Source organism: Protopterus annectens, chromosome 6.part1 (assembly GCF_019279795.1).
Source record: "Protopterus annectens isolate FY-2018-M chromosome 6.part1, PAN1.0, whole genome shotgun sequence".
Taxonomy (NCBI): domain Eukaryota; kingdom Metazoa; phylum Chordata; order Ceratodontiformes; family Protopteridae; genus Protopterus; species Protopterus annectens.
The window spans coordinates 464,922,615-464,949,346 of NC_056738.1; the positions used below are offsets into that span (position 1 = coordinate 464,922,615).

The 26,732-nt window shown below is 37.2% G+C and overlaps 1 protein-coding gene across 1 annotated transcript in view; it reads left to right on the forward strand.

Moving 5' to 3' along the window:
- The first annotated feature begins 22,315 nt into the window (after positions 1–22,315).
- Positions 22,316–26,732, forward strand: part of KLC2 (kinesin light chain 2) — a 1,052,962-nt gene continuing 1,048,545 nt past the window's right edge. The window contains exon 1 of the mRNA XM_044075888.1: positions 22,316–22,628. The gene's annotated coding sequence lies outside the window, so the exon portion shown is untranslated. The remainder of the gene's footprint in view (positions 22,629–26,732) is intronic.

Genomic DNA, 26,732 nt, shown 5'->3' on the forward strand with positions numbered 1-26,732 from the left:
AGATTTTAAAAATTCCCTACTGAATACTCTTTCAGAAATATTGAGTGAGTAAATGTCTAACTATGGAAATTGTTCTTTTGAGCTGAGACATTGGATCCAAAGTGCCTAGATATAGTAAGACTTTATTAAGTTTAATTCAATAGGGTACCCCCCCCCAAAAAAAAAACAAATACTAGAAAATACAAATCAAAATTTAAACCTACTGTATTTGAAATATTTAATATTGAATATTATAAAATAGATAAATGAAGTAGGTGGGATATTTAGAAAAGAGAAAGAACAAATTACATAGAAATAAATGGAATTTGTGAGAACAATGAATGCAGAATAATGTTCAGGACAAGGAATGAAATTGAGGGAAAACTTGAGCAGTTTTATGTAATAATGGGATAAATGGTAATTGTTGAAAAATGTATATAATGCATGAAGTTAATGAAAATGTTTAAAATGGTTTATCTATTCTATAACCTTATGTGTCCCATGTCATTTTTCAGTGTGTGAAGTTAATAAAGGTATTAAAAAAGACAAATATGTCAAAGCCAAAGTTAAAAATGACTGAAAATCAGAAATGTCACATCTTACAACTAGCCCTGTTCTATGAAAAGGAGAGATTGTAACAACTTTCAGTAAAGACTTGTAGACAGAAACTCCTGACATTGTCTCCAAGTAAAGCTAGAATGCATCAAGAACTGTCCCAAAAGAAAGACTAATATTTTATTTTATTTATTGTTTATTTGTTAACTGGTTGAGTGGGCTGGTGGAGGACCCTTTTCACCCACAAGATGAGCAAAAGACAGTCACAACACAAACAAACAGAGTAACAAACTGAACAGTAGTCTGAATAAATCATCAGTTACATTGTTAGCTAGAATACAGAAGCATGAACAGCTTTTGCAGCACTGCGGATGGCACAGCGGTGCAGTGGTAGTGTACTCACCTCACAGCAAGAGGTTCTCTGGTTCAATTCCTGGCTGGGGTGCCTTCTGTGTGGAGTCTGCATGTCCTCCCTACATTCATGTGTGTTTCCCCCAGGTGCTCCAGTTTCTTCCCATGTTTCAAAGACATACATCTGGAGAGTTTCTCCCCAGGCCTCTGCTGAAAATTGGCTTCATTCTAAGTCGGACTTTCCCAGTAAACAAATGTTAAATAAAATAAATGAAGTAAGCCTAGAAAAGTAGATACAATATATACAGTACAATATATAAATAGCATATACAAAATATAATAACTTCTATACCAGTACGTTGGAGAGAGTGATATGTTTTCTGAAGCATCATGTATTAGCAACCTAGAATGGAAAAGATGAGCACAAATATATATTATGCAGAAATGTTTACTTGCTGAATGATATGACTTCAACTGTTTCTTGAACAGAGTAAAGTTATATATAACACTAGTATCATTAGGAAGTTTATTTCAAGAGACAGGTCAAGTTTGTGGAAGGATCTTTCACTAGGTTTAATAAGGAGATGGTAACAGTCAGCTGTCTATCAGGTGCCAGAATCTGACACATAACACACGCACTCAGGCCACTCCACAACAAGTACGACTCTGTCATTGTTCATCTGGGTGTAAATGACCTGAGACGCATCTCCCTGGACTACATGAAAAGAGACATGGTGGAGTTCTCGGATTATGTGGCCCAGGCCAGTATGACCCTAGCCCTGAGCAGCTTCCTACCGTTGCCCAGAATGATACTGAAGTACAAACAGAAAATGATTGACTTCAACAATTGGCTAAGTTTCTGGTGTCATTCTAAGGAGATCCAGTATCTGTCTGCTTGGGATGACATGATTGACAGACCACGATGCTTTGCCAGAGATGGCTTGCATCTGTCACCCCTGGGTTTCCGGGTACTTGCTAACGCTCTTGCCACCACTATAGTGCCTTTTTTTAGGTGGTGTTCCGGAGACCAAATTACCACCATAACAGCTATAAATAAATGCAATCTGAGGGTCATGCTGCTCAATACTAGAAGTCTAAATCTCAAGATGCACTCGCTCGAAGCACTCCTCAAAATGGAGAACATTGAAATTTGTGCTGTAACAGAGATCTGGTTTAAAGCAGCAGAAAGCACCCCTGTGCTACCAGGCTATAACTCATTCCACACCTTTCGGCCCCAGAACATGGACCAAAGCTCCAAAGGCAGTGGTGTCTCCATATTCATAAAGGATATGTACACCTCCAGACTAGTAGCCCAGCATAACGCATCTGAGATACTCCAGGTATAACTAACATTGGGTAAGATGGCGATTCAGGTTGTAGCCTGCTATAGGTCCCCAACCGTGTCCCAAAACTCTCACTCCACATTCCTAAGCACCATTGAATCTATCAAGGTCCAACCCAACACTCTCATACTAGGAGACTTCAGTTACCCCGCCATCAACTGGGAAAACTACTCAAGCACCAATGAACTGGCCCAACACTTCCTGGAATTCATCAATTCCAATGCCCTGGACCAGCTCATTCTTACCCCCACTACAGGAAGCAACATCCTTGACCTTGTTATTACTAACATCGGCAACTGTTGCTCTATACCAATAGTCAGTTCCTCTCTGGTTAGATCCGACCACAAACTAATCACCATGGAAATCCACATCTCACCCATACCCCCACAAAGGTATCCACCATGAAAAACTTCTCCAAAGCTGACTTTGGACTCCTAAAAACAGAGGTGGCTAACTTCACAGCACCCATGCCAATGGAAAATAGATGCATGACAGCAGAATCCTACACCAATGCACTGTACAAACACGTACGTAAATGCATGGAACTAGCCATACATAACAGAACCAAGACTCTCTCCTACAAAAAAAGGAAGCCAATCTGGTGGACCCCTGCCATTAATAAACTCTACAACAGAAGGAAGAAACTGTTGCAGAAAAAGGTGAAGTCCCAAAACTGGAAAAATTCCCTTATTAGCCTCAACAAAAAGTTGAGATCTCTCATCAAAACCTCCAAAGCCAGCTATGAAGGCAGAATTGTGGCAGAAACCACAAAGCCTTCAAGAGTTATATCAAGAATATCCACGGCAATACCCAGATTTGCTCTGAGTTACTGCACAAAGGTACCTCCTATACTGAACCAACAGATATTGCCAACATACTGGCCGACAGATTCAGTGCCAGCCTTATCCCTCTCTCCCCCCAAAGGACCACTTTCAATACCAGAAGAATTCCAGGCACCCAGCATTACTGCAGCACAGGTTAAAGCTGCATTGTCCAAGTTCAAGAATACAGCTTCCATGGGACCGACAATATTCCTGGCTGTGTTCTACATGAATTACAAAGTGAACTGGCATCACATCTGTGTGCCCTGTTTACTCACAATCTCACCTCAGGTTTGTCCCTACCGAAAGGCGCACTGCTACAGTTATCCCTCTCCATAAAGGAGGAGCGACTACAGACCCTGGAAATTATCACCCCATTAGCCTGATGAGTCTGATATGTAAGGCTATGGAGCATATCATCATAGACCTAATTAACAAGGATATAGGAGATCTCCAAACTCTAGAGTCCATGCAATTTGGTTTTGTGAAAGATAGATCATGCCTGCTGAACCTGGTTGACTTCTTTGAGTCAGTCACCAGAGCTGTGGATGAGGGTAAGGCAGTTCATACAGCCTACCTCGATCTGGCCAAGTCCATTGATACCATTCCTCACTCATGAATTATTGATTAACTCACCAAAATAGGCATCAACCCATATATCATTAGGAGGGTTGGAAACTGGCTCACTGATAGAATCCACAGTGTGAAAGTAGCGGACTCCAAGTCAGACTGCTGACCAGTCACGAGTGGAGTCCCACAGGGATTGGTCCTGGGTCCTATCCTGTTTGGCATCTACTTCTCAGAAGTCCAGGCCAACATGGAGAGACTCTGGCTGACCAAATTCACAGATGACTGCAAGCTGGGAGCCATTATTAACTCCCCAAGAGATGCAGACATCCTACAGAAAAGCCTCACTGAGACCAATGACTGGTGTCGAAACCATGGCCTTAAGCTTAATGCCAAAAAATGCATCATCATCCCCTTTGGGAAAAACTCAGTTCCCACTAATTACCACATCGATGGGAGTCCACTGAACACTGAAGGTGTTATAAGAGATCTGGGGACACAGGTTGACAGCAACTTCTCCTTTGACCACCACATTGCCACTGTAGTCAGAAAGTCCTTCTATGTGACACATCTCATTACCAAGAGTTTTGCATCCAGGAAGAAAGAGGTCATCATTTCTCCCTAGTATTCCCACATCAGACCAATCACAGAGTATAATGCCCCATTTGGCATGTACCTCACTAGACACCTGCAACAGCTGGAGAGGGCACAAAAGTACCTCACGAAAAGGATCCTAGGCCTTAAACACATGACCTACATGGACAGACTCAAAAAACTTCAGCTATTCTCTGTCTCATATCATCTACTAAGAGGCGATCTCTGCTTGACTTACAAAGCCTTGTCTGACCCAGCTCTGTTAGAAATGATACATCTAAAGAAATCCCAATCCCTCCATACCTCATGCTCCAGAGACCTCAACCTCATTACCACAATCAACAGAACATGCTGGAGGGACAGGTTCATAACTCAGAGACTGCCCATGCTCTGGAATAGACTTCCCATACATGTCAAGCAGAGCATATCACTGGCCCTCTTCAAGAGAAATCTTGATGAGTGGATGGAAAATAGAAAGTTCACCCTGGAGATCACTCCAGTGGCTCTACTTGATAGAGGCACTAGGGACTAAAGTTGGGCAGCACGATGCAAGGGCACTTCCATGGGCTAGGCTTGTAAAGGCTCCAGGGCCATTAGCCTAGTACACACCTATGAACCTATACATCTAGTAAAATTAGGGTCTATTTAGTTTGAGGGCAGAGCTTTTGAGACTGTAGCTAGATTTGCACATTATAAATTTGTGAGACAGATGTGGGCTGTACCTTTCACTATGAAGTTTGAATATGAAAGTATTAAATAATAAACATGACCCCACAGGTAAGGGAAGGCAGTTAGCTTTACAAACAGAGATGCAATGGTTTTTAGAGGAACTGGCTAAGCAAATAAATCCAAGAATTTTATTTTCAGTACCTTATAATAAAGTAATGTTTTATCCCAGGAGAAAGACAGGCAGTAATAGGTAATGAGTATTCTAGTCTTAGCATTAAAGATATTTATAGCACTAGCACATAGCTTCTGTTGTATGCAGGTAAGAAATATTGTAGGCTACCTTAGGTTGTAAGAAGTTGCCAATTTGACAAGATCATGGCAGGATAGAGTGTGTTATCTTACACAAATCCCATACATTTTTGTTATGCAGTGAAAGAAAGTAAAGTTCCAGCGGGATCAGCAATAGTGATGCTGAATTGCCTAGACCTTTCATTGTCCTGAATGACGTCTCTGTGGATTTAATAGTATTGATAGTTAAGTTATTATCATACAGCCAATTCCAAATTAAAGAGAAGTTATTTCTTAATGTAGCAGATGCCTGGTTGACTTATGGGTGGCAGTAAGTACCATATTATCAGAAGTGAGGAAAGTCTCAGGGGAAAACACTGGTGCAAAGAGAGAGAATAGTTGAGAGCCAAGGACAGAGCCCTGAGGAATAGTTGAGTATACAGATCTTGTAACTGAGTAAGCATTTTGCTAACTGATTGTGAAAGTTAAATTAGCAACAAGTGTAATTAGCCCAGTTGAATTCTCCAGATATGGTATAGAACTGAAGAAAACAGAGATGTATACAGACTGTTCTAGAGTTAACAAGTATACAAAGTGATGCAAAGTTTAATTGGTTTTAATTTTTTTGTTTTAATGTAAAAAAACATGACATGCTTATTATCCTGTTATTGTACAGTGATCAGCTTAACACAATACACACCCCTAACAGTTTCAATTTAGAGCTTTTAGTAAGGAGATCTCATATATGAGTATATAGTTTTAATGATAATGTACTAACTACAATGATTTGCTATATTGTATACTTTTTGTGGATGGTTTAAATGTGTAGTAGACCATGGGGGTTAAACTACATATCTTATCTGTGTGCTATTTATACAGCCTTCTGACATGGCACCACTGCCTGTTAGTGCCAACAAAATCTTCAAAAATGCAACCAAATTATCTGAGGGATGTTGAACTTGCCTGGTATTTGGAAATCATACTAAAGCTGCAATTGTAGTATTCATTAATTTTCTAATTTCCCATTTAATCCAATTTGAGGTCATGGGGAGTGAGAGCCCTGGTAGTAGAGGACAAATGGCAGTAAAACTTCACATATACGTGACCTCTCTTGGAATATACATGCACACTTATTGACAATCTGGAGTACGACCAAATTACCTTTGGCATTTCTTTGGGATGTAGTTGAAATCTGAATATCCTAGCAAAACTCCATGTGAACAAAGGGAGAATTTAATATGTGGCTCAGTGGTCTACTCCCTCTTTTTGCTATTTTGATGGTTATAATACCTACCACACAGTCCATTCAACTATTTTGTTTTTGGAAGTCCTTTCTGATTTTCAGGAGTAGAGTGGTTAGAAAAACATTATTTTTTTTTTATTTTTGGTGTGTCGCATCACCATGCCAGGTGACACAACTGGAACACCCATCACAACCATGTGACTGAGAGAAGTGTAATGAACAGTGTAATGTAAATGTGGATAAAAAAGTCAAAACATTTTAAAATTAACAGAACAGTCTGGACTTTTTCTAGTGCTAAAATGTTTATTCCAGAGTATGTGTCATGGTGTGGTGTATTTCTTGTTGTTGTAAAGTTAAGTGTCCTGGCATATAGTTTTACCTGTCAACTACTCACTTAGAGTTATGCCAGCAAGTGCAATGGTGATAAAACAAATAAGTAACAAAGTATGACTAATAAATATTTCTATATGTGAGAAATAATTTTAAGCACTGCCTAAAAAAATGTTTTGCATGGATGGAATCAAATTAGAGTTTAGGAACATTCCGTTTGTCAGCGAATTGAAGCATTCTAACCTCTTAATGCAGCAAAGGTAATTTATTTCCATAACAAAAGTCAGTAAATTTAAAAATAAAATACATATGGTTTAATGGTTTACATTCATATGGTCGAGCGCACATTGCTCGACCATACAGTTAACTGGCATTTCTAAGCGAATCTCATAATGCAGAATGGTTGGAATGTTGTAAAAACCCCAAATTTGACATTTCAGACTACTCTACAGCCTAAAACGAGTGCTAACATGGGTCAAAAACATGGGTCAAAAAGGGGACAGAATTTTGTGATTCGCAACAATTGCAACCGGATTTTTGTACATTGTCACACTCCTTTCGGTCATACCCAGTCAACCATATGCATGTGCACCGGTTTAATTTATGTGAACCGTTCAGATTTGTTCTTAATATATTACAGCGTTCTTTTCTTTCTTTCTTTTTTTTGGTGGGGGATGCTGTTCAAATCATATTGATCATGTGATCCTGGCACCAAGATTACTATTAGTATTATTAGCAAATAAATACTAAGAACTTTGTATTAATGTCTTTGCTGATATGTTTTCTTTAAATCTGAATGCAAACAATGCATCAGATGAGTAACAGCTAAATATTCATGTAGAGTTCACTGTTACAGTTTGGTTTAAGAAGTTAGATGAAAACCTGAAGGCTAGAATTTTGACTCAGTACAAAACCTGATTATTTCACTTTCAAAGAGGAACATCTCTTCAAATGGAAAGTTGACAGATTTACAGGAACTATAGCTAAAAGTCATATACTGTTGGTTTACTAGTTCATGTGTCCAAAACAGTCATTACAAAAACAGGAAAACAGTGACAGGTCATTCAGCCTGTCACACTACCACAAACTATGCTTCACAGAACATGAATGATAAATGTCAGGCTCATATCAATATTCTTATTCAGCACATTATCAGCCAAGAGATGTTAAGTGCTACTCCATCAACATTTATTCAGTGTTAGAACATAAAGTCAGCAGCAGCAGTTACATTCTGCCAGAGAATCTAGGTTACAGGCATTGTCAGTTAATCTTTGTTTTTAGTAACAAATGGAATGCCAGATTACCACTGCAATACGTTTTAATCCTGTAAATGTGATTATCTGTGGGAAACCACTTGTCATCTTGTGATCACTACGTATTTTACATTTGCTTGTTTTGTGGCTCGTCTATCTAGATACCCTTCTGAATAGTCCAGTTTTCTAACCCTAAGATTTTAATGACAGTGTTGTACTTTTGTCAGGTTCTTTGAGGTGGCTTGTTGGAATGCTACAAACCAGCACCGTATTCAGTAATGTGCTGAATTAGTGACGTATAATGATCTTCCTATAATCATTACACATCCCCTTTACAGTTTGATTGCTTACAGAATACGCTTTTCTAATCATTACACACTCCATTTAGAATTTGATAGAGTACAGAATATGCTTTTCTGACTCTTTTAGCTACATACCGGTCATAGTTTACATTGTTGGCTACTAGTAATTTGAGTTGTAGTGCATTTGTGTGAATGCACATATGGTTGAATGGCTTGGCAGCTCTCAAAAATGTGACTGCATGTTAGAATCATGACTGGTCCGTATGATCAACAATAATACAGAAAAATATTTTGCTTTATGTGTTGGGATTTTGTGGGTTTTAACGTTTGTGGTGGTTTTGGCTTGACTTTCTGTGCTTTGTAGGTGGGTTTATATATTTAGTTTGCTGTATTATTGTTGCACAATCATTACTGTTGCACTTTTTTTACTGTGCATTTTTATGGAGATCCTTTCCTTCTCTGAAATAGTATGACCATGGACTTAGTATAGTTAAGTTTGGGGGTGCAGAGGAGCTTGACCCTGCCATAACACTTACATTATTTACTTATTTATTAATTTTGTGTGCAATTGAATGTTTTGTAATTTGGCCAATACCCTCTTTTTTTAGTTTTGATTTTGGTCATTTGGTGTTCATTGTTAGGTATTTTCATTCTTTCATTATATAATCTCTCCTTGGATCTTTAATGATGGTGTCATTTCTATAATTTGACTAATTATTTTTCAATCATAATTTATATTTTTGTCATGTCTCATGATGCAACATTAATTGATATGAACATTGAGGTCATTACTGCTGCATGAAACATGTATATTTTAGACCATTTATATTAAAGTGATTATGTTAAACAGTTCACAATTATTAGCATATTTTGTAATCTATAGTCCAGTTCCCACTTTTATGTAATTGGGAGAACAGTCCAAAAAATGTTACCTCAATACAGACACCCTGTGGTATACCAGTAGTTGCCCCATTGGGGTAGACAGATAAATCTCCACATTGACTTATTTTGCCAAATAAGTTACATATGGCTTGACACTTAATGGCTTTAATTTGTCAGTTATTCTCTCATGTGGAGTTGTATCAGAAGTCTTAGCAAAGACAAGCATTTGCCAGGTATTCATGAAGTACTCCTGTTATGACTTCAAAGAATTTAAGTACACACTTGTTTGCTCAAAAGGAGAACTTTATTTTTTCTAATGCCTTGGCCCACAGACCTTCAACGAGATAATACATATAGCATAAATATCTATTTAAATAACACCTTCTGATAAACATGACAGCTTCTAATCCATCATAAATTTTGTCCATTTATTATACACTAGGATCCCTCCGACAAATATTTACATGTATCACATTTCCCACTTTTAGACTTTTCATAATCTATGTATAGATATTGTCTTTTCAAACTTAATTTACCATTTACCACCATGTGCTTTTGCTCTGACCCCTGACCCCCCAAATTCAAATCTAGGACTTCTTGAAAAAAAAATATCTCATTTACTAATCTGACAGCAAAATTTATGTCATTTTAATAATTTGTGTTAAAAAATGTGTGTGAAATACAAGTAGGTCCATCCTCAAATCCTTCTGAGACTATGTTAACCTGTTTTTACTATACACATTTTTTCATTATTTATTCTATTTTTACCACACAATTTTAAAGCACATTCAAACAAAAGCTCCTTTATATATCCCCAATAAATGTTTTTTTTTTTTAAATGTATTTAATTTCCTCAAAAAAATCTTCCAATTTTATGCATGGTCTCCTAACTCTTAGTAATTGTCCATAAGGTAAAGAATTAAGTAAAAATGTAGGATGATCACTCTGTGAATGCAAACAATTACTTGCTGTTACCTTTTGACCAATCTTTGAACATATATGTTTATTCTCAGCTATATACAAAACCACATCCAAAAATGAACTTAAACCCATATCTATTATTTTGTAAATAAATGACAAATCCATCAATCAAATCTCATTGCTCTGTTTTAACAATAAAAAGAAAGTTCCCTATAAATCTAAAATAAGTCATTATTTCAAAACATTGCCTCTGATATGGGTGAATACATTCCATCACAAATCTATCCATCACTAAATGTGCATAAGTTGGGGGTAAAACACACCCCCATCACTGTACCACATTTGCAAATAAAAATGTTGTTTCTATCTAAAATAATTATGTGTTAATACAAACTCTAATAATTCACAAACATATAAAATTGGTGAATAGTCCCCATAAATAAATATGCTGCTTCCAAACCATGATAATTCTGAATACTTCCATAAAACTTCTTCACATCACAAACCACAAGTGATAATCCCTTTCCCATCATAATCAATGCATGTATGATTTTAATTGCCTTACACAAGGATACAATAAATTATTCAGTTTATGACTCAAGGATTCTAATATTCTACATAAACCCAACATTACTGTCTACTGGAGGATTGGTTAGATGTTTGTGAATCTTAGGGAATGCTTATAAAAAACTGAATAACTGGATTTTCCACTAGTAGTTGTCTAACTTGCTGCTTAAAAAATTCAATTTTACTCTCTTCTGCAACAATTGCTCATATTCCTGTTGAAAATCATTCTTTGGGTCCTTATTCAACTTTCAGTATTGCTTTGGATCACAGGTAAATCAGAACACATTTTATCACACTTATTGAAATTCATTAAAACAATATTTGATCCCTTATCAGCAGGCTTAATTACTGTCTATCATTTTTTAAACATACTAATTCCACCTACTCATTCTTATTCAAATTAAAATTATTTCTCCATTTTATATGTCTAGTAAATTCCTCGGACATCAACTTTAAACATACCTTATAAAAATGTTTACCGTAGAATTCTGGAAATATAGTACAAATTGACTTTTATAATCAGATCTTAATTCCTTAATCATATCATATCCCTCTAAAAAGGGTGAACATCTCTATGTTGAGGTTTATTTTCATCTATAAAATCCATATATTATCACCCTCAACTTTATCTATTAAAACAGCTTGATGCATTTTTTAACATTAATTATAAATATAATTTACATATAAACATAAACATATCTGTTTCAAAATCTACCCATCTTGGTATAACTGTAAGGACAAACTTCAAGCCTTTAAGTAATACAGCTTTTTGATTTTGATTCAGAAGTAAATCAGACAAATGAATAATTTATTGTCTTGCATCAAGCTCACGTGTCCAGAGTTGCTAAAATATTCTGCACTGTTTTAATAAAGAAACCTTTATCTTTCTACAAAAGATCTTCAGTCAAAGGAGTGTATCATTCCTCAGCGCCTTCCTTTCCCCTGTTGCACATTCTAACTCCATGTTATAACTTTCTGCTGGGTATCTTCTTCTTCCTGTTGTCTCACCAGCATATGTTCTCTGAGCCTTCTCTTCATTCTATAACTGCACATTATCCTCAAATCTCACCTTTCATGTTAATGAGGTTGTTGATGATGCCAAAGAATCTCTTGTTAGTGAAAAATGTATTGTTCGTTACATACACTGTCTAAGGACAGTGGTAAAGCTCATCTTGCAAAAATTACTCCAGCTAGCTGCACAGCTCACTTTGGATGGCAGGCAGTGAATCCCATTTTTGTGATGCATCCTTGGTCACTGATTGAATATCTACATTTTGTTGCAATATTCGGGTATCATATAAGGTGATGAGAGGATTTTATTTATTTATTGACATTTGATTACTGGGAAAATCTGACTGGGTAAAAGCCTATTTTCAGTGGAGGCCCAGGGAGAAAAGCTCCAAACTTTTCCTAAGTAGATGTGATTTTCCCAGGCTTGCTAGGATGTCTGATAACCCCAGCAAAACCTATTGCAAACAGAAGAGGGAAAACATTCTTTGTTTGCTCATCGTAGCATTAACAATGACCATTTTATAGTTTTAATCTCTGTAAATGTAGCTGAGATCCCTAATTTTGGTCCCAGATCCTTACGATGTCCAGTGAGATAGGTGCCTATTTAATGCACAGTAGAAATCACCGGTTACTAGAGTGTTTTTGTGGTTACCATGTTAAAATGTTTGTCTTATAAGATTTCAGCTTTGGCTTAGTTAAATGTTAACCTGAGATATTTTGTTGTTGTGGACTCTTTTCACAGTCACAGTTTGGTGACTGACTGATTTACTATGGTCAGTAGGTGGTATGCATGTTAAATGTATAAGGTTCTGGTTTTATTAAGTGTATATCTTCTTCAGACAGAGAAGCCACGGTGGTGCAGTGGTAAGCGTTGTTGCCTGACAGCAAGAGGTTCTCCCATTCGATTCTCGGCTGGAGCGCCTTCTGTGTGGAGTCTGCATGTCCTCCCCACGGTCGAGTGGCGTTCGAAAGACATGCATAGAATGGGCGTGCCTTCATTGAAGGTTGGGCGTCGAGCTGGCACCTCGGCACCCGTAAAAAATATACTGCCAATCATTAGTGGACCAGAGTTCTGCTGCGGCAACCCCTAACCGGGAAAAGCCGAAAGAAGAACAACATATCTTCTTCAGACAAAGCTGAGGCTTTTATGTGTGTGTGTAATCTTCAGAGCCTGTATAAACATACTGTAGTGTGTGTGTATGTGTGTATACTGATAACGCATATCAGAGCTATGCCCCTATGCACAGAGACAGACCTGACATGTGTGACCAAACATCTGTCATAGGTATGCACTGAAATGGCTTGGTGCTGTCTATAAATTTGCTGTTAGCTGGACAGGATAGTAGTTACCTCATATATATATATATATATATATATATATATATATATATATATATATATATATAAATCACTTGCTGTCAAAGCAGCCACCAAGTGGTCTTATCATCTATGTCCTGCTCTATCCCACTGGCTACTGGTCATTTCTCCACACACCATCAGCTGTCTACTTTATGGACTGATACCCCCTAAAAATTCTTGGATCTGTCATTTAATTTATAGATCTAAGTTTGTATAATGCAAAGAAACATTACAAGAAGAATTTCATAATGTGGCATACATCTATATAAATAACAACAAACCATAATGATGTAGTCCCAGCTGCAAGTATTTTACATCACAGACCATACTGACATTATTTTAGTTGCAAATATTATACATCACTTATAATCTACCTAATCATTGTCAGTCGAACATTACATAGCTCATTCACATCCTGCCTTCTTTTAAACCTCATTCCCTCCTGTATGTAATTTGTTCCTACCCTTTTCTAAAGATCCCAATTACAGTTGTTTTATCTCTGTTACTATATTCACTATTTCTAGTACTGTTGGCTTGGACTGTAATTTCCATTTACTAGTAATAGTTTTTTTTGGCAGCCGCCATAATTAGACTCAGCAAGGCCTTACTATGTCTATGCAATTCCGATTCTGTATTACAGCTCAAAAAAATCATCACCCTAGTTACACCAATTTTCTCATCCAGTATCTCTGTCAGGGTGGTCTGCAGGGAATTGTTAAAGTCTGTGAACTCATTACACTCCCAGAAAATATGTTTCCAGTTATCTATTTCTTCCCCATCACATCCCCAACATTTGCTGTCTACCTGAGGAAAAATTCTCTGGAGTCTACTTGGGGTATAAAAATATCTATGTAAACATTTCCAAGCAAAAATCCTAAATTTTGTTGCACATTTGGGAGACAAACATATCCTCCATTGTTTCTTTGTGAATTGCTAATCCAATCTCTCTTCCAAATACTTTCTAACCTCGTCTGACTGATTCTTATAGTTACCATGCAATATTTCATATGCTGTACTAATTACTCCATTTTTAACAGCAGCTTCTATTGTAGATTCTACGAAAAACTCTACCAGCATGGTTGTTCATTTTGGACCCCCTATTAACTTCTCTTTGCCTATACGCTGATATTAATAGTTGATAGGGAAGGCAACATCTGATCTGCAATCTAAATAAATTCTTGTAATCTCCCCATTCTATTAACTTTCCCTCTCTAGTTATTTGGTCCCAATACCCTGGATCTTTCACCAGTTTTCTCCAATAAATTCCAGCCCCCTCTTGCCTATTATCTGTATCCCTAGTTGCAGTCATTCCTATCAGCAGAATCTCCTTTCTCCATTCCCGTGTTGGCTTCGTTCTTAGAATACTTTCTGCTACTTTATGGATATAATTAATATTTAGTATGATTATTGTTATTCTACTTAAAGGTCTGAATCCAAAATCCCAGTCCCTCCTTGTTTCATGAGCTTCTCCCCTGTTTCATCATCATTCATTTCCACTTTGAATTATAGGTTTCTGCTTGAGCTATGTATAGGAACCTTAACTGTGTAGCTCTGAAATACCCCTTCAAATCGGGCAATCCCAATCTGCCTTGTTCTAGTGGAAGAATCAGTTTCCACAACTTCTCCTTTAAAAGGACCAAAAAACTTTTAACTGTTTGTATCTTACTATCCATATCCATACAACAGAGCTTCCAATTTCTCAGTTTTTGTATTAACTTCTGTTTAGTCTCTTCCCACATATCCTAAGCTGCCACACCACAATTATTTTTAATATGTACTCCCAGATACTTCATTTTATCATGTCCCCATAAATATGGATATTTCTGAACCAATTCATGTGTGAGTACATAATTTGTCGCTATTGCCTTTGTTTTACCTTCATTAATTTTGTATCCTGAAAAGATTTGAAACTGTCTCAAAATATTCTACAATACTTTAATGTCCTTTTCTGGTTTTATCAGGTATAAAATAATATCATCTGCAGATAGAGACAGTTTTTCTTGACTACCATACCAATTATATCCTTGAATTTCTGAGTTCCTTATTCTTTTTGCCAATGGTTCTAAATATAATGCAAATAACAAAGGGGAAAAAATGACACCCCCTGCCTAATTCTTCTGCTGAAGCAGAAATTATCAGAGAGGAACCCACCCACTTTAATTTTTGTCTCTGATACCTCATATATCCTCATAATTAACAGGAAATTCGAATGCTTCCATTACCCTGTTCATAAAGTCCCAGCTTAATCTGTCAAATGCTTTCTGTGCATCAAGACCCACCAACAACAGTGGTATTTTCTTACATTCTGCTTCCCTCTGGATCACCAGTGTTGTGTTGTCAAATGTTTGCCTCCTCTCTACAAAACCTCATTGATCTATATCTATCAATTTTGGCATCACTTTTTGAGATTTTTTTAGCCATTATTGGCATAAACACTTTATAATTATGGTTTACTACTGAAATGGACTTTTATGAAGCTGTATCTGATGCATCTTTACCGTCTTTAGGTATTACAGCTGCCACTTTCTTCCATGATGTTGGTACTTCTCCTCCTCTTAAAATACTGTTAAACAAAACCTTCCAGATCTTTATCATTTTTTTTCTCTCCTAGCTTCCAAACTTCCACAGCAATACCATCTATTCCTGGCGACTTTCCTATAGATTGGTTGTACATCACCATTTTTATCTCATCTCCTCCTATCCTAACTGTTAGTAATTGAGACGCATCTACTTCTAACCTTGGCATATTTAATTCTTCCATAAACATTTCCATTTGTACCTTTTCTTGATTTCCATGTTTCTCTGCTTTATACAGACGTTCATAGAATTTCTGAAATATTTTTAATGCTTCTACAGGATTTCTTGTTATCTTCCTTGTTATAGGCTCCCTAAACTTGGTGACAGCCCCTTGTAGTTTCTGTTACTTGAATCAATGTGCTAAATGTTTTTGTGCTCTAGAGTTATCAAAAGCAGTTGCTTAACAGCAATCTTTCTAAACTCATGCATATTATTTATGTAATCCCTTATTTTCTGTTTAGCATTCTGCAGTTGCTCCTCTTCTTGTTCTGTGGGATTCCCTCTATTTTGCAGTACTTTAACATTTGTAATTTCCTCTAAATAATTCTTGTTATTCTTAACCATATCTCCCTTTCTTTTATTTCTGCTCTACTCTGTTTTTAAACTCCACTTTAATTTTATCCCACGCTCTAGCTATATTTTCACAAGAAATTTCTATCTTCTCTAATAGCTCCTGAATAATTTCCACTACCCATTCCTTAAATTCCTCTCTTTTCATCAGATAGGTGGGAAAGCGCCAGTGTCTCATTTTTATTTCATTACCCTGTGTTTTTATTTTAGTTATTATTGGCACATGATCTGAACTAGTTATTGGGTGTGTAGCAAGATCTTCAATTAAATGCCCATGTTCCTCTGAAGTGTATATTCTGTCTAGCCTAGCCCAGTTTTTGTATCTTGGGGAATAATATGCAAATTCACTCCAAACTCCTAGTACTGAATTCACATCTTCCACACCAAATATTGTTATAAATTTCTTCAAAAATCTACCCTTTTGTTATATTTTCCCTTCACCCCCCCCCCCCCAACACATCTTCACAGTTACAAATCAAATTCCTGTCCTCATCTGTAAGGAATATTCCTTGCTGAAAGCTGATTATTTCTCCCAAAATTTTTTTAAACACCATTATAGCAGTTTTAGGTGGAATATAAATACATGCCTGTGTAATTATTCTCCCTTACCAGTAGCCCCTTAATACTAAAAATCTACCATTATTATCTTTTTATCCTCTTCTATCACTACTGGCGCTCCTCTTGCAATTAATATAAGAACTCCTCTTTTCCTTTGCCCCAGGTATTCAGCTGAATAACCATCCTGAACACCTTTCTTTATCAAAGTCACATGTTCAGTTATTTCCAAGTGTGCCTCCTGTAGCATAGCTATTTGCACACTACATTGTTTAATGTTGTTGTTGTTGTATCTTTTGGCTTTTCCCGGTTAGGGGTCGCCACAGCGGAACTCAAGTCTGCTAATGACTGGCAGTAGATTTTTACGTGCCGAGTTGCCAGCCCTGACACACAACCTTCAACAAAGGTACGCCCATTCATGCATGTCTCCACAAAGAAGACACTCTAGCTGAGAATCGAATGGGACAACGTCTTACTGTGAGGAGACAACGCTACCGCAGCACCACCACCACAGTATCACTATTCTTTTCTGTATCTATAAGACCATTGACACTTAAAGACACTATAGAAATTATCATTGTCTTAAAAAGTTATTATTCCCACCGTTTGTGTAACAGCTTTTTGTTAAATGTCTAGTTCCAGCTTTTGTGTTATATGCATACACTGTTTGGCAGGTTGATCTTTTATACAGTTGTCTTTTCTTATGTCCATTTGAGCTTATGTCATATCTTACAAATGTTTTGCTTTATAGAAAGCTCTCACTCAAAAAAAAACAAACACACCCCAATACCCCTATAACATATTAACTTAATAACACGCAAAACTATGTACATCTTCAAATATTGAAGTTTTACCATCCTAAGAGGAACAAATGTTCCAAACCAACAGCCACACTCATAGACTTGACTTAACCTAAAAGAAAGGTTATCCATGCTAAGACACATAGTGCAGCATGTGCTTCTACTATGTGCTGTCTGGTTTTATCTTATCTTTATAGATATCTAAGCTGGGAAAACACTTGAATACTTTCAGATAGCATTATCTCCTAGCCATTTCTCTTTATCAGATTGTCTTCTAGAGACATGAGAACCAGATACAAAATTGCTAAGTATATATTTATTTACTACAGAAAAGCCTTATAATATTCAATATTCTTTTTCATTCACTTGCTTTCTCTTAAAACATGTTACTAGCTCAAGCTAGGTCCTCAATCTAGTCATTCCCCTATGCAAGAATGAGAAAAAAACACACAAATATTTCTTTTGTCATACTCTTTATTTTACTTTGCAGTGTCTATGTGTCTTAAAACTGAACAAGGAGATAGAGAGAAGAGGGGAGAAAAAAAGAACAAAAACTGCAGCACCTATTTTCATTAGTTGTCTCATTATACTTAAAAATAACTGAGCAAAACTTTACTTTATAGCATGCAAAGAAAATCATGCACTACTAAAATAGTACCATTAAGATAAAAAATTGTTTTGCTAACAGTTAACTTTCTCCCTCCCCTAAGTATTTTTCTGAACATTAATGACATGAAGTAGGCTATTTGCTTTAGAGTCCCTACAAAATTAACAAAGTCAAAAACAGTCCAATATTTCTAGATTTGCTTGTTCTGTCATGTTTCACAAATACAGTTATTGCTTTGTAATCCCACATTTGTCAATTTCCAAGTTACTAGTTTTATTCCTGCTCATCTCTATCTCCCATATCTTATCTCTGCTTCATTTCCAATGTGCTCTTCATTCTTCTAGTTGACTCTTGTGTTTGTTCCTTCTCTCAAGCATTTTCCATTAAAACATTGGGAAAGGTTTTGCTGGCACAGTCTCTCTGTGAAATAAAGAGCAGAATTACCTTTTGTTTCACAGTTTGCTTTTTGTTAGACAAACTTTTATATTTCCTCCTTAGCATGTAGTTCATCAAAAATGATTTTGTCCCTCCAGGGAAAAATATTTTGAAGCTAGATGGGCCTGCTTCTCGACATTCCTTGAATAATGTAATACATTTACTCGTCTTCTGCTTGGTGCACAATGAATAGTCATTTTCAACAAACACTCTGCTGTCTTCCACTTTTAGTACTTTATCCTTCTGCCACAGTTTTGCCAGAATCAACTCTGTTGTTAAGATTGCATCTTTACTCTTAAAGGTCTAGGTTGCTTTCTCATAGTCAGGTTGGGAGCATACACATGATGTGCCCTTTCAATTAATTGCTGTTGTGGAATACCAGTCCAGTTGCTTATTTGGGCTTTCATAAATTTAATACAGTCTGTTCCTTCCAGCTTCTCTGGTACAGCAGAAAATCTCAGGTTTTCCCTATGTGCTCTGTCCTCTAATTCTATTATTTTTTGAAACATCTCTTCTTGTGCAGTCTCATATTCAGCCAGCCTTTTCTTCATTTCGACCTCTGAGTTTTGCAGTGTTATCACCTCATCTAAATATTTGTTTAAAGCTTCTTCCATTTTTTCTAGCCTTTTGTTTTTTGAGTTGATATACTCTATTCGCATTTCATTTATTTTAATTAGGTCTGTGTGCAGTTGTCTTATACTTTGCTCTAGGTTACTGGAAGTCATGTCTGAAGCTTGCACTGCTTTTTGCTGAACAGCTGCAGTGTTTTTCCTCAACTTTTGTAGCTGATTTTCTTTCAGGTCCTCTGTATTTCTTTTTTCCTGGCATCCAGGCAGTACACTTATTAGCCAGTTACTGAAATTTACCTAGAAGTATAGGTCCACTGGTTTTCTCTGCTAAGTTTCTGTTTTCACACTGGGAGAGGTTGAATTAAGCTGTTACTCAATGTGCAGCCATCCTGGGAGTCCCTCCAGAATCTAGTATTCTTGGTTAACTTTACAGGTACAATTGCTAAACTTTTATTATTTATAAAAAATATATATTTGTATTGTACAGCTCCTAGTGTTCTCTACTTTACTGACTCTTTGGCTTTATTATCTTGTTACTTGGTCATGGCAGAAAATAGAGGTGCACAAGACTATTTTTTTTTTTTGACAAAGAAATGAGCCAAGTGTCTGGCCCATTTAAGAGACATTCTTGAGCATAAATTGGTCAACAACAAAGCAGCACTGAACCTCAACTACACACACACACACACACACACACACACACACACACACACACATTCTTTTTGTCTCTGGGAAGGCAGCTTGATGGCCACTTGCCCCCCCCACCCCTGAAAAAAACTGCCACTTTCTGAATATGTTCCTCTTGTTTAATAGCAAAATAAAACGTGAAAACCAGTAATGACATCATTAATATTCAACTTGCTGTTCACAGACATATGCTGCTTCCATCCTGACATACCATATGTCAATGATTCAACAGTATTAATATAAATGCCTTTGTTATCACATACAAATCATCTGCCGCCACCCAAAAGATAGCCACTTTCTCTATACCACTAACATCATCTTGTGATGAAGGTGAAAGACTGGACACAAACATGTATTGCAACTTATTATTTTCATCCAAAAATGGATCCCTCACACAGAGCAAGTCATATTAATAGTCATTTTACTGTTTTTGTTTTCTTTTCATATACACACACACACACACACACACACACACACACACACACACACACACACACACACACACACACACATTACCTCCACTTCCCCATCATAAACATAATGGCTAGAATAATGTATTTTAACTTGCTGCTATTATTCACAGCCATACACGACCCCAATCACTGTAACAATTAGTATAACAAGAAACAGACTAACTGCAGTCCATTGCTCTCAACCTTTCATATCCAAAATATAGAACACATGGATAAAATGTGGAAGAATTGCTAACACCACCTGGGATGCTTACAGCATGTGTAAAATGGGTTTTGTTATACTTAACAAGTAGAACTGTAGCAAGTTGTTTGGTGCCTGGTGTAGTTCCCCAATGTGGTGGCTCACTCACTTGTAAGTTGAGGAGCAAAAAAATAAGAAAATGTCCTCTGTTCTCTCCAAGTTGAAGAAAAAAAAAAACTTGCTACTAATGCAACAAGCAGCTTGATACAGTTTAATTCACTGTTAAGATTTTTTTAAAGGAATCCATGTGAAGTAATATTGAATTATATTAATTTGCCAACATGTCTTACAAGTTCTCCTACTTTGCAAAATAAATCAAAAATCATTTTCCAATACCAAACTTTAACTTAGGGTGTCTGGGGAGCTGGATCCTGTCCATATAAGCAATGGACATAAACAGAGAAATCACCACACTGAGAAAGAGGGGTCCATTGCAGGCAGAGTAGAATGCATAGATACACTCACACATTACATATATTTCTATGTGGAATTTGTGGGAGCATTAGTTTAACTAAGTGTATTTTTTGGAATGTCCTCAAAAAACGGAGCACAGGTCAAAAACCTATGTGATCAAAGGACATGCAGACTCCAGAGAGAAGGCACCTCAACCAAGAACGGAGTTTCAACGCTAAGCGTTGCTGGACCACTGTGCCCCCCTCCCCCAAGTTAATAAAATAAAATGTTCACCACCACAATTTCAAACCTTATTTAATACAATCATTTATAACACAATTTGCGTCTTTAGAAAGACAATGTAATTCTAAAATATTAACTCCGTCCCTCCTAATCCCTCCTAAAACTGCTGACTTTTGGAGAAAAGGTGGTGACACTTAATAAATAATGACAATAGTAGATTTATTTTACTATAAAAATGTATATTACTTCACAATTTCTCATTCTGTTAGTGTCTGAAGTTAACAATACTGATATTTTAAAAGTGCACCTGATTATCTCCGACTATTTATTTATTACTTATTTATTTACATTTTTTTACCGGGAAATTCTGACTGGACACAGGTTCTTTTCAGTGGAGACACGGGGAGAAAAGCTCCACGAGTAAGCATAAACTTGAGTTACAGTATAATTTTTGGATTTGTTCTCAATTCTGTTGGCATTTGCCCCATCCCCAATTTGTCCAAAGCTATGGTATGTTAATATAAAGTAACATTATTTATAGTACTGTTTTTGAACACATTAAAATGTAATACACTTTCCGGAAAAAAAATAATTATACGAAGTACACCGTAAAAATATGCTCCAGAAGAACGCCCCTAAGATATTCCTAGTAAATCACTTAAATTAGGAATTCTGCACATAGCTCTCTACCTCTTAATAGAAAAAATCTTGGCAAAGCCAAGCATAATGGGGATACAAAGCCCCCAAAATAGGGACAAATTTTAGATAACGCTCTTATAAATTTAGAAAGTTGCTAGACTAAAAGGTATTGTGTTACCAAGCATTTTTTGAAGGATATGAAGTCGGAAACTCAAACGCCTGTCATTATTTAGTGAATTCAGTCCTCACTGATTTACCTACCGCAAAAATCCAGAAAATCACAAATGTTACGCGACAAAAATTTGGACAGTCGAGGGGTGTGATTCTGCAAATGTGGTACTTTCACAGAATACTCAGTTTGGAATTAGAGTTTTTCCCTCCACACATTCGCACCAAATGCCACTGCACCTCCCCTTTAAGGAACTCCCCTTTAAGGGCGTTTGGCTTTCCACTTTCAGGATTTCTACTCCTGTATGATGTCAGTCGCTTGCGCGTGGATTCTGGGTACACGCAGCCCAGCCATTTTACTGAGTACGGGATGGAGTTATGGGAAGGGAAGTGCACCTGCAGGCTTCCCCCTTACACGTAAACTGTCCACTTTTTTAGTTGTCAGTGAAGGGGTAAAGCAAAGTAAGGGGGATTTCCTGTTAGTGGATGTGATATCAGAACAGCAGTAAAGGATATAGTGGATGAAACAACACTGCAACGGGGAGAGTACGGAAAATTTGCAGTTAAGGATAATCATTGGGAACCTCTGTATATAGTCCAACTATCTCCTTATTTGAGTCACTTTTTTAGCGAAAGGTAAGAGCAATCAGTTTGTTCTGTGTGAAGTGTAGCCGGTAAGCTTAAGAAGTTGTACTTTGTCATGGTTTAGCTTGGTGTTTACTTGCACAGAGCGAACTTTTATTTTTGTAAATGATACTTGCTAATGCTACTTATATATTGCTTTGGAGTAATTGTTGTAGCCTCCATTCTAGAGTCCTTGTTGTGGTCGGTATTGCAAGAATTGCATGTTAATCCATGTCTTTAGTGGGTCCGACAAGGGTCAGTGACCGCTTCTCCGTTTCACACACACAGTCTGATAGAGCTTTTCGGGATATGGACAGATTGGTCTTTGGATAATTGCAGAGTCAAGCCAGTAAAGAAAAAAAAAATAGTCCAAGCACTGTATGTTCTGATTAAAAGTTTCCATTTCTGTAGCTCTAAATGTATGAATCTGCATTGGTATAATGTTTTGACAGTACTGCCTGTACACTAACAGTGTGAAGCCACTTAGTTGGAAAGTAAACTGGAGGAGCTTATGCATGTTCTGCAGCACAGTAGTGGCAAATAAGTCTTTATTATTGTTAAGATGGAAAAGAGATTATTTTTCATTTTGTTGCAGAATAGCATTCTATTTTGCATACAGGTGTGTGAATTTTGGTTGTGCATTCAACACTTTTACTCTCCTTTTTCACAGTATAAGCAGATTTTAATAAAATTGTTTGACAATCACAACTAGCTGCGCTACGTGCACTATAAGTGATGTTTGCCATTTGCATGTGAGCCCTGTTGCCCACATTGACATGGCTTTGTAAATAGCCGCATGTTAGGATGACCATCCACGTTGCCCGGCCTTTAGTCTCTCAAATGACAAACAGGACTTTCAGTGCTATTCCAGTAATGCGGATAAAGCTGCACTGCAGCGTTCATTTGTTGATGGTGGAGATCTCCATTAGCCATATGAAGCATATGTGTCCCTATATTTACAGCACAGAAGTGACGTGCCTAACGTCCCATGACACTTGAGGGTGGACAAGCCAGACCGGTCAAATTTTAGATCTTCCTCGTATCTTTTTGTGATCAAGGTTAAACCTAACCATTTAAGATCCAAGTAAGCCCTAATGCAAACCAGTGTCATATTTAATGTATATAAACATACTTGCTGGACTGTTACTTGTATTTTGGCTGGTAAAGTCAGGTCATATTTTTGGCTCGCGTTTAAATTATGGTTGTTTTCGTACCCACCCACGTAAGATAAAACAACATGAATCATGATTGTCATGAGGTTTATGATTTGTCTCCACTTGTTGTAAACCACAAGATGATGTTGAATTCAGTTTCTTCGGTTTCCACCGCATTGCGTCTGTCAACAAATGAATTCGGGGTCCCTCTTGTGGGAGACCTAGGAATTACAGAAATAGTTTCATAATTGTAACGGACTGAAGACGCAGTGAACATGCATCGTCAGACCCCCTAATTTAGCTTTTTAACGTCCTTTTTAAAAGCATGTCTTACAAATGCAGGCTTACACAAGCAGTGTTATAGGGGAAAAAACTCACTCTGCAGGTTATTAACCCACGTTCTCTGTGCTAGAGATGTAGACTTACAACCAGGCTAAAGCACTTAATTATAATTACCTCGTCCTCTGTTGAACTTCAAGCGGTACTTTCTGTTGTGGTTTAGCAAACTGCTGTTTGACTGTTAGTAACACGGGGAGTGTTAGATTTATTTTGTCATTTTCAGTTATGTTTTGTATCATAAAACACTGTGGCTGTCGGAAGTACATTGCAAACGTGTATTTCTAGTACCGCACTGATAAATTTATGATATTAACAGGATAATATATCCAGATATTAACTTTTAACATGAGTTGGTGTCCTACCAAAGTAATGCAGCGCAAACTCACGCATTGCTCTTAATAATATACAGTAATATAGTAAAACATTCAAGTCATAGAAGCTATTAATCGCTTTGGGTTAAGAGCAGTAGCGATGTCTACAAGCAAGCACTTCTTCTTTCGGCTTTTTCCCGGTTAGGGGTCGCCATAGCGGATCACCTGTCCGCTCATGATTGGCAGTGGAGTTTTACAGTGTCGAGTTGCCAGCCCGGCACCCAACTTTCCACGGAAGGCATACACTCATGAGGCGGCAACCTTAACCGCTGCACCACCGTGGCTGCCTAGCAAGCACGCAGCTCTAATTAAACACATGTAACTTTGAGACCATGAGGTATAGAGATACAGCATGGATGATGGCATACTCCACCGAATACTAGTGATGCTAAACAAAGTACTCGCTTGAGGTGTTCACCAGTATCATATTAAGACGCTCCTCCTATATGTTAGGAAATCTTTCTGAATCCATTATTTTTGTGACTATTTCCACAAAGATAAAACATTTTTAATAAAGTTACACCAAAGCTTTGAAGAGATTTCTTCTTGTTTTAAGCAACATTTAGTAATGAAAATGTTGATCCAAACTGAGATTAATGAAAGTAGATAACGAAGCCTTGTTCAGTGGTGCAGAGGGATGGAGCCTTGTCCGAGTCCCTGATGACCAGGGTCCTGTTAGGAGCCCCAGTAGTGGAGGAGCCAGACATGGGCGTGTAGAAGTGAACGTCATGTCCTGCTTTTGACAGTCCTAGAGGGTGGAGATGGCTCTACACATTGGTGGATGAAGAAAGTTGTTGAGATCTCACCAGTGGAGGCTGGGAGACTACCTTTCATGCTTTAAGGACGCTAGAAAGGAATAATGCTTATAGTAGAAACAAGGGACCAGCCTTTGCCATCAGCCCGTTACACCCACCTGCTCTGTCCCTGGGTGAGTACGTGTGAGGGTAGGTCTGCAGAAAGAACACCCTGACCACTGCCTAATGTCTATCTAAATGAGGACCCCTGTAGGCTAACCTTCACCCTGGTGATGGGGAGCAGATGTTATGGTTAGCTGGCAGGGGGCTGACAATTGACATTGTTGACACAGAGGGAAATATAAGGAAAAAAGTTGGTAACTGTTTTCTACTGCCATGGTGCTGCATAGGTAGTGTTAATAGTTATAGAAGTTACAATCTCCTTTGAGACTTTAGCCTCCAAAAGTAAATAATAAATTGAACAATAAAAGGAAAGGTCCCATATTGGTTGAATAGAGCTACAAAGACAAACAGTGTGATGTATTGTTTGTTTATTAGTAGTCTGTGCAGAAGTAAGCTGCAGCTGCATTTGTCTCGCACAAAATACATTACAGTGAATACTTTTGCTTTGCTGCAAGTTTGTGGAGAGTTAAGTATGTGTTATGCAGCAATTTAACTTGTTGATAAATGAATATGGAGGAATGGTAAATGTTACAGCATCATAGATAGACTTTATTATTTGGAAATTGCAGCTTCAGTCAGATTAATATGAGTGAACTCTGGCTGAGATTCTCGCACTCCCTCAAAATAGCATTAGAAATCAAAACGCTGCTTTCTAACAGGTGATTCAGACAGAGGTGTCTGATCAGGAAGTCAGTAATTTCAACACTGTGGTATTTATTAACAAGTTGGTGTTCTCTGCCAATGATTGTAGTTGACAGAAATTCATTAAATTGGCCCAATTTTAAAGTAAAACTCTTAAGATTAAGGAGTTTCAGCACTGTTAGGTGTACACTCGCCTTTATACACCCCGACATGTGGTACTTCCAGTATCGCACTGCATTTTCTTTTTATTTGCGCCTGCTTTGAAATGTAGTCCTTAAATAAAATTGTGGTGCCATCACAAAGGGAGAATTAAAGTTTACAAAGATCATTGAACTTTGCCCTCATTCATATCAATCCAAGTGCATCCCTAGACTTTAATTGGCACACTGCAGAGCATGCGCAGGGCCCATCTGTAATCCATGCATGCTCTTGACTGACATCACCAAAGAATTCAGTAAAATTAAGTTGGTGGGCCTTAAAATGTTTATGAAATGCCTAATTTTAGTTAGTGAAAAATACATTGTGGCATTTAAGTTACAAAGTGACACTATATATGTATAAATAATATGTGTGTGTGTATATATATATATATATATATATATATATATATATATATATATATATATATATATATATATATAAAATGGGACTGTATACCAATATATATACATACATATAAAATGGGACTGTATA